The following is an 8,913-nucleotide window of genomic DNA, read 5'->3' as shown; positions in this document are numbered from 1 at the left end:
GATGGTTGGTGCCCTGATTCAGGATCACCCAGGTAATAGGCAGAGGGCTGAATTCAAGCCCGGCTCAGCCGCACGGAGCCTCGGCCTGCACTCTGCTTCTGAGTGGTGCCGGGAGCAGCACTGTCCAAGGAGCCCAGGTCATAAAACCCAGCTGGCGAATAGGAACCATGTTTTGTATGTTCTAGAAGAGGAAAGAATAGAATTGAACTGAATAACAAAGATCAGTGTACATTATGCACAATTAGGACACATATATTTTAATGAAGAAAGTAATCAAATAAAAATGTGTTTTATTTATGTTTATATATTTTTGCTTGTGTATATATGTGTATATAATGTTTTAGATATACAAATATATATTATAAGTGTTTCATATTTTATTTCATATTTTATGTTTATGTTTTGTTATAAATATGTTGATCAGTTATAAATGTATATGAATAAGTTCTGTGAATGTTTTCTGTGTCAGCATTTTGGGTGTGTTTATATTTGTTTAACTTTTTAAAGTGCAGATCTCAATCAGGAAAATGTGAGAGCTTCCTGTTTAGATGAAGTGGATGACCTTCCTTCCTGCCCTTATTGTATTCACTGTCCGAGAGCTGGGTGCCAGGAAGCTGCTGTGTGGGTATGTGCGCCAACCCTGGCATAGGCACGGACAGAAACACACCGTGGAATCTTTCCAGTGAGGGGGTCTTGGCATGATGTCCAGAGGCCTCCCCGAGTGGTGTCCTGAATGAGTCCCACAGCCTCCGACCCTGCACTCTTGCTATGGAATGCCAGGCTGAATTGTTGACACTGAAGATCACTGTGCTCCCGCTACACTTGTACCTCTGACCCTTTTTCCTTTTCACCTTGGCTGTTGGGAAGCTCAGATCCTAACCATTTGCCCCCAGGCGCACGTGTGGGGCCTGGCAGGGTTCTCGTCGCCCCTCCTGGCTCTGCCCAGGTCGTAACCTGCTTGCCTTTCTCCTCCCCTTGCCGTGTGGAACCCTGGTTTGAGCGTCAATTCTTAGGGCCATGGAGCTTTAGCCCTTTTGACTCTTCATAGTTTTGGTGCCTGGGCTTCTTTCACGCTCCAGTTCCTGGCCCTGCCTTGGGGGCTCCATGCACAGCTCTCCCTGGGAACAGGTCGTCTCCTTGCCCTGTCTTAATCTGGGGACTGGTGTCTGGGCGTCCCCAGAGAGACCCCTGTCTGCTGCTGACAGGGCTCCCAGGATGAACGACAGCAGCAACCCAGAGAGGCATGAGGGTGCACAGAGAACTGGGTCAGCAGTGGGGGCCTCACACTCTGGCTCCTCACTCCCCGTGCCTGAGCAATTCATCAGGTGCTTTCCTTCTTAGATGGACAGGTGTGTGCGACTGTGTTCCATTTCTGACTTTGAGGTTAGTGACGTCAGTAAGCCTGAATGGTCTCCCCTCGGTACATAGCCCTTCTTGTTAATGCTGCACAATCAGTCAAACGCAGGCACCAGGGAGCCGGTGAACCAGAGAGCCCAGTACTTTCATTCTGTTCTAAATGTACAGATTGTTATTATTTTCTTTTTTTTCAAGGCAACAGTGAGCAAGGGTTTTGTTATCATTTTCAAACTGGCACATTTACCACACTGACAATATTCTCTGACCCAGCACAGAAGTTCTTTTTTTTTTTTTTTTGAGACGGAGTCTTGCTCTGCCGCCCAGGCTGGCGTGCAGTGGCCGGATCTCAGCTCACTGCAAGCTCCGCCTCCCGGGTTCACGCCATTCTCCTGTCTCAGCCTCCCGAGTAGCTGGGACTACAGGCGCCCGCCTCGTCGCCCGGCTAGTTTTTTGTATTTTCTATTAGAGACGGGGTTTCACCGTATTAGCCAGGATGGTCTCGATCTCCTGACCTCGTGATCCGCCCGTCTCGGCCTCCCAAAGTGCTGGGATTACAGGCTTGAGCCACCGCGCCCGGCCTAGAAGTTCTTAACAAAAGCATCAGTGACATAGTTACATGTGTTAAAAGATTGAAAATCACTATTCTAATAAACCACAGTTAAAGAAGAAGTCATATTGGAAATTAAAATACCTAGAAATGATTAAAACTTAGATACTACTATCAAAACTATTGGGCTGCAGCAAAAGCTGTACCTGAGAAAAAAAATCTAACTCTACATATTTGCATTGGGAAATAAGAAAGGTTAATTTTTTTTTTTTTTTTTTTGAGATGGAGTCTTGTTCTCTTGCCCAGGCTGGAGTGCAGTGGTGCAGTCTTGGCTCACTGCAACTTCTGTCCCCTGAGCTCAAGTGATTCTCCTGCCTCAGCTTCCCAAGTAGCTGAGAGTACAGTTGTGCACCATCACGCCTGGCTACTTTTTGTATTTTTAGTAGAGACGAGGTTTCATCATGTTGCCCAGGCTGGTCTCGAACCCCTGGCCTCAAGTGATCCACCCTCAGCCTCCCAAAGTGCTGAAATTATAGGCGTGAGCCACCGTGCCTGGCCTTATTTTTGAATTAATAATTTTCTCAGCCATTAGAGTGATATTTGGTGAGTAGGAGGGAGACTTTTTTCTTAGGCAATCAATGCTGGAGTTATTGGGGGAAACTGGTGGGAAGCCTGAAGTTAGCAAGCTCAGGGTCCAATCTCTGCAATTCGAAACTCAACTGAAGAAAAGGGACAGGACTGAGAATGCCTATTAACTAAACAGAAAACCAAGGTAAAATCACATGGCTATGGCTGCGTCTCTGAAGGAACAAAAATTAGACGAATATCTGGGAAGACTGAATAAAGAAAAAAGATCCACAGATGAATAATGTAAATGAAAAAATGGGTCATAATGACAAATAACTCCCAGATTTTGTAATGCAAAAAGACAAGAGTTTCACTTCCAGTTAGCATGAGGAAAGAGTGTGAAGCCATCCTTTCTATTTCAACAATGAGAAAAAAATGGAATTATGAACAAAAATTATCATTGCTTTCAAATGCATTGGAAAATGATGGGTGCAAATCTGAAGGAACTGCCAGTCTGGGGGGGCCCTTCCTCGCAGTGGAGCTGAATGGTGCTGAGGGCGGGTTAGTCATTGGCAGAGCTCTATCTGCAGGGAGAGACTGATGTTTCTTGGTTCTTTTGCATATAATTTCTAGCACACTACCAAAAATTATAAGAATTACAGGAGAGTGTGATTTTCAGCCAAGAGATAAGCTATGCAATAGAAGCAAACATACAGATAATCCAGATGAAAGAATTAGCAGACAAGTGCTTTACAATACTGTTGTAAATACATGAAATAAGATGGAGGAAAGGATGAACAAAATGGATGAAAAGATGGAGAATTTCAACAGAGAGATGGAAGCTATGAAAATAAGTGCTTATTATCTGTTATTAAAAATAAAATAATAAAAAATAAGTGTTTATTATTATATTAACCAATTAATATAATACCTGAAATTAAGAACTCATTGGATGGACTTAAGAGCAGACTAAACATACAGTAGCAAAAAGGATTAATAAAGTTTCAGACAGGTCTATAGAAATTATCCAAAATAAAGCACAGAGACAAAGTAGAATTAAAAGTACACACACACACACACACACACACACACACACAGAGACAGAGAGAAGGCCATATGGTACTGATCCAACTGTCTAACATGTATATTGGAATCCCAGGAGAAGGGTGAGAATGGGATAGGAGCAATATTATTTTCATGGATAGTAGCCAATTTTCCAAAGCTGATAAGAGGCATTAACCCACAGATTCAATAGGCTTATTGAACTCCATGAAGTATAAAGCTGAAGAAAGCCATACTTAGTCACATCGTAGTCAAACTGCTGAAACTAAAGGAAAAGAGAAAAATGTTAGATGTAACCAGGAGGAAAAAACACCTTAGCACTAGGGAACCCCGAGAATGATGGCTGTCTTCTCAAATAGGAACCCTGAGAATGATGGCTGTCTCCTCAAACAGGAACCCCGAGAATGACAGCTGTCTCCTCAAATAGGAACCATGAGAATGACAGCTGTCTCCTCAAATAGGGACTCTGAGAATGATGGCTGTCTCCTCAAACAGGAACCCCAAGGATGATGGCTGTCTCCTCCAATAGGAACCATGAGAATGACGGCTGTCTCCTCAAATAGGAACCATGAGAATGATGGCTGTCTTCTCAAACAGGCACCCCCAGAATGATGGCTGTCTCCTCAAACAGGAACCCTGAGAATGACGGCTGTCTCCTCAAACAGGAACCCCCAGAATGACGGCTGTCTCCTCAAACAGGAACCCCCAGAATGACGGCTGTCTCCTCAAACAGGAACTTTGGAAGCCAGAAGCAGACACTGGTAAGAAATCAAATTGCCAGCTTGGACTCTGACACTATGCACAATTTCCCTCACAAATTAGGGCAAAATACAGGCATTTTTCAGGAAAATAAAAGCTGAGAGGAATTGCTGCCAACTGCAATGTCAGGAGGAAGCATGGGGGTGCCACATCCTTTTCAGAAGGTAAGTGTGAGGGGAGGTTGTGTTAGATGCTGTGTTGACTTTGGGGTGGATTTTCTATTGTAACCTTGAACCCAGCACACCCTCTTCTGAAGAACCACTCGACTCCCTCCCATGTGGCTCTGAATTAGAGTTTTCCAAGGGAAACTCACGTAGAACTTGGAAGATTAAGCAGAGGCCCTCCTTTCCTGGGATGGCTGAAGCCGGGCGCGTGTGCAGACGGCAGCCTCACAGAGATTCTCCTGCGAGCTCGTGGAGATGCTCTTTGCTGTAGAGAGTGACAGTAGGTGGAAGCTGTTTGGGGACCTTGGGGATTGCAGCGGCTTCCAGGAAAACTTATTTATTTAGCATAGACTCTATTTCTTTGAGCAGTTTTGGCTTTATAGAAAATCGAGAAGATAGTACAGAGGGTTCCCATGTATCCTCCCCTCTCACATTTCTCCTATTACTAACACCTTGCATTCATGTGGTACAATGGATAAACCAATACTGACATGTGGTAACTAACACAAGGTTATAGCTTACATCAGGGCTCACTCTTTGTGTTGTATATTCTGCGGGTTTTGACAAATCCATAACATCATGTGTCCACCATTACAATGTTGCAGAATCGTTTCAGGGCCCTAAAAATCCCCCTGCTCCACCCACTCATCCCTCCCCTCTAACCCATAGCCCTCTGACCACTGCTGCCAGGAGAATGTTTGAGGCCTCTTCTTGGCTGCTTCAAGCTGACATGTCCACCATCAAGTCTTCTCACTGTGGGGACAGCTTCCCTGACATCCATGCTGCCGGGTCTTCCACCAGCCGTGCCGTCTCCTGAGTCTGTGTTCCACCCTTCATTCCATCCCGTGTGAAAACAAGCGACCTTCCCTTCCCCACCACACTCTGATCAATACACATCTCTCTCTGGGTGAAAGTGTGTGCCCTGGGAAGCCAGCCAAATCCTGTTAGAATACTTCGTAACATAAATACTAAGTCTGTTAATTTACAACATCAATCCTTGTATAAAATACTAAGGTAGAAGAGGAGTGAGAGAAGAATAAAAGAAATAATATATAAAAACACAGGGCAACTGCGGCCAGGCGCGGTGGCTCATACCTGTAATTCCAGCACTTTGGGAGGCCAAGGCGGGTGGATCACGAGGTCGGGAGTTCGAGACGAGCCTGGCCAACATGGTGAAAGCCCGTCTCTACTAAAGATAAAATAATTAGCTGGTTGTGGTGGTGCGTGCCTGTAATCTCAGCTACTCTGGAGGCTGGGGCAGGAGAATAGCTTGAACCCAGGAATCGGAGGTTGCAGTGAGCTGAGATAGCACCACTGCACTCCAGCCTGGGTGACAGGGTGAGATTCCATCTCAAAAAAAAAGAAAGAAAGAAAGAAAAAATATATATATTTATATAGCAGCTGGAGAAAGCCCATGGGCACTTGTTACGGCTGAACCGTGCCCCCCTCAAATTCATATGTTGAGCCCTCACCCCACTACCTCAGAATGTGATTGCATTTGAAAATAGGGTCCTTAACGAGGTGATTACGGTAGAATGGGGTCATTAGGGTGGGCCCTAGTCCAGCATGCCTGGTGTCCTTATAAGAGGAGATGAGGACGCAGACACACACAGAGGGCAACTGTGACAGAATGCAGGTTGTAGATGCCATCTGCACGCCAAGGAGAGGGGCCCCAGGGGGAGCCAGCCCTGCTGACACCTTGATCTCGGACCTCCAGCCTCCAGGACCAGAGAATCCATTCCTGTAGCTTAAGCCCCCAATTGTGGTGTTTGTTATGGTGGCCAGAGCTGACTAGTGCACTGCTGGACCCTAATGCCTGGGGCTTCCTACGACGCTGGGTGCGGCTGCTGTAACATCCCCTGTCCCCTGTTCATTCACGTGTATTTTGTCCTTAGGAAAGGGCTCTTTACTGGTGGGCTTGGAGCCGCCACAGGTTCAGGTGGTCTCTGCTTGCAGAGTCTAATTAACAAGAGCAGGGGCCGGTAGAAAGGAAGAGACTTCATTAGCCAAGACTAGTGAAAGGAAGTAGCTGGATTCTGACCCAGAGCAACCACTTCAAACGTCGGGGGAAAGGCAAGGGTTCACAAATGGAAAGCTCGATATGGAAGGCATGCAGGAATCGTGCTGAGCACAGCGCCTGTGTGTCCTGTCCTGGTGGCGGTCTTGGGTCTCAGTCCACCTAGAACATGGGCTGGCATCATCGCAACTATGGCCGGGCTGTTAATTACCCGCTTTGAAGTCATCTCCGGAATTTTGCAGCTGGGTCTCCAGGCTTGGCCTGTCTGTCTCAAGATTAGCCTGTGGCACTTCTAAGAAGGCACATAATTAGATACTAATGGACCGTTAGAGAAACGGGAGGGATTATTTACGGTGAGAAAGAGAGGGATGAGGCGTCTATTTCAAGGCTGAGGGAAAAGGCTTCTGCAGTTTGCTTCAAGGTTATATCTTGAAACCGAAGAGAAAAGAAACAAGTCTAAAAATGCATTTTGAAGACCAGCCACTCAGTTACCAAGCCCTCACTGCGGAAGTGTTTGGACTTTGCACAGCCTTGTCTCTTTCTAGGGGCTCTGGTTCCCATTAACTTTTTCTCTTGGATGTGGGAGACGTAAGAGATGACAGACAGCCTTGAGCCCAGAGACATTTTCCCCCACCCCATGGTGCGGTGCCAGCTCGCTTCCTTGGTGAGTCGAAAACAGCCCCAGCTAGGATGGCACGGCCCCTTGCTTTGCCTATTGACTCAGAGATAGGAGCTCAGAACCACCATGGGTCAACCTCGGCTTCCAACTCCCAGGACCCTTGGGGTCCTCCTGGGCTGGTTCGGGGAGCATTTCTCCCTGGGACATAAGGTCTCAGACCCTCAGACCCAGCCCAGCTCACTCCCGCAGTGACAGGATAAACAATTCTGGGAGTGGCACTGCAGAAGAGCTCAGATTTTTATCCTAAGCATGGTAGTTTTCTAGGAAATTATTAGTCAATCTGGAGCAAGATTCTCAGGGAAAAAAAAGAAATTATTAGTCAAGTGCCCTTTTGTTGGCATAAGTCACCATAACAACCACTATAAATATAAAATTACTGTTCTCCAAGGAAACTGAGACAAGAAAATTTTGACTCTTTCCTGTTGCGTTAGTCTGTTCTTTTGTTGTTGTAAAGAAATACTTAAGACTGGGCAACTTACAAAGAAAAGAGGTTTAATTGGCTCTTGGTATTGCAGGCTGTACAGGAAGCATGGCGCCGGCATCTGCTTGGCTTCTTGGGAGGCCTCAGGAAGTTTCCAATCATGGCAGAAGGCAAAGGGGAAGCAGGTTGTGGGGAAAAGAAAGAGAGATCAGATTGTTACTGTGTCTAAGTAGAAAAGGAAGACATAAGAAACTCCATTTTGATCTGTGCTAAGAAAAATTGTTCTGCTTTGAGACGTGGTTAATCTGTAACTTAAGCCCCAGCCCTGTGCTCACAGACACATGTGCTGTATTGAATCAAGGTTTAAGGGATTTAGGGCTGTGCAGGATGTGCCTTGTTAGCAATATGTTTGCAGGCAGTATGCTGGGTAAAAGTCGTCGCCACTCTCCATTCTCTCTTAACCGGGGACACAATGCACTGCGGAAAGCTGCAGGGACCCCTGCCTGAGAAAGCCTGGGTATTGTCCAAGGTTTGTCTCCACTGAGACAGCCTGAGATACGGCCTCGTGGGAAAGGAAAGACCCTACATCCCCCAGCTCAACACCCGTAAAGGGTCTGTGCTGAGGAGGAGGAGAGGAAGAGGGAGGTCTGTTTGCAGTTGAGATAAGAGGAAGGCCTCTGTCTGCTGCTCTTCCCTGGGAATGGCATGTCTCAGTGTAAAACCGACCATTCATTCTATTCTGAGATAGGAGAAAACCGCCCTGTGGCTGGAGGCGAGATATGCTGGCAGCAATACTGCTCTGCTACTCTTTGCTACACTGAGATGTTTGTGTAAAATGAAGCATAAGTCTGGCCTATGTGCACATCCGGGCACAGTACCTTCCCTTGAAATTATTCATGATACAGATTCCTTTGCTCACATGTTTCCCCGCTGACCTTCTCCCACCATCACCCTGTTGCCCTGCCACACCCCCCTCACCAAGATAGTAAAAACAGTGATCAGTAACTACTGAGGGAACTCAGAGACCAGTGCTGGTGCAGGTCCTCACACGTCAGGCGCCAGTCTCCTGGGCCTACTATTCTTTCTCGATTCTTTGTCTCTGTGTCTGATTTGTTTTCTCAGTCTCTCGCCTCCACCTGACGAGAAATACCCACAGGTGTGGAGGGGCAGGGGTCCCTGTGGCTTTCCGCAGTGCATTGTGCCCTTGGTTAATAGAGAATGGAGAATGGCGACGACTTTTACCCAGCATACTGCCTGCAAACATATTGTTAACAAGGCACATCCCACACAGCCCTAAATCCCTTAAACCTTAATTCAAGACAGCACATGTGTCTGTGAGCA

The sequence above is a fragment of the Piliocolobus tephrosceles genome, chromosome 7 (genome assembly GCF_002776525.5).
Source record: "Piliocolobus tephrosceles isolate RC106 chromosome 7, ASM277652v3, whole genome shotgun sequence".
Lineage (NCBI taxonomy): Eukaryota > Metazoa > Chordata > Mammalia > Primates > Cercopithecidae > Piliocolobus > Piliocolobus tephrosceles.
The sequence above is the reverse complement of the archived record's forward strand: the minus strand, read 5'-3'. Positions refer to the sequence as shown.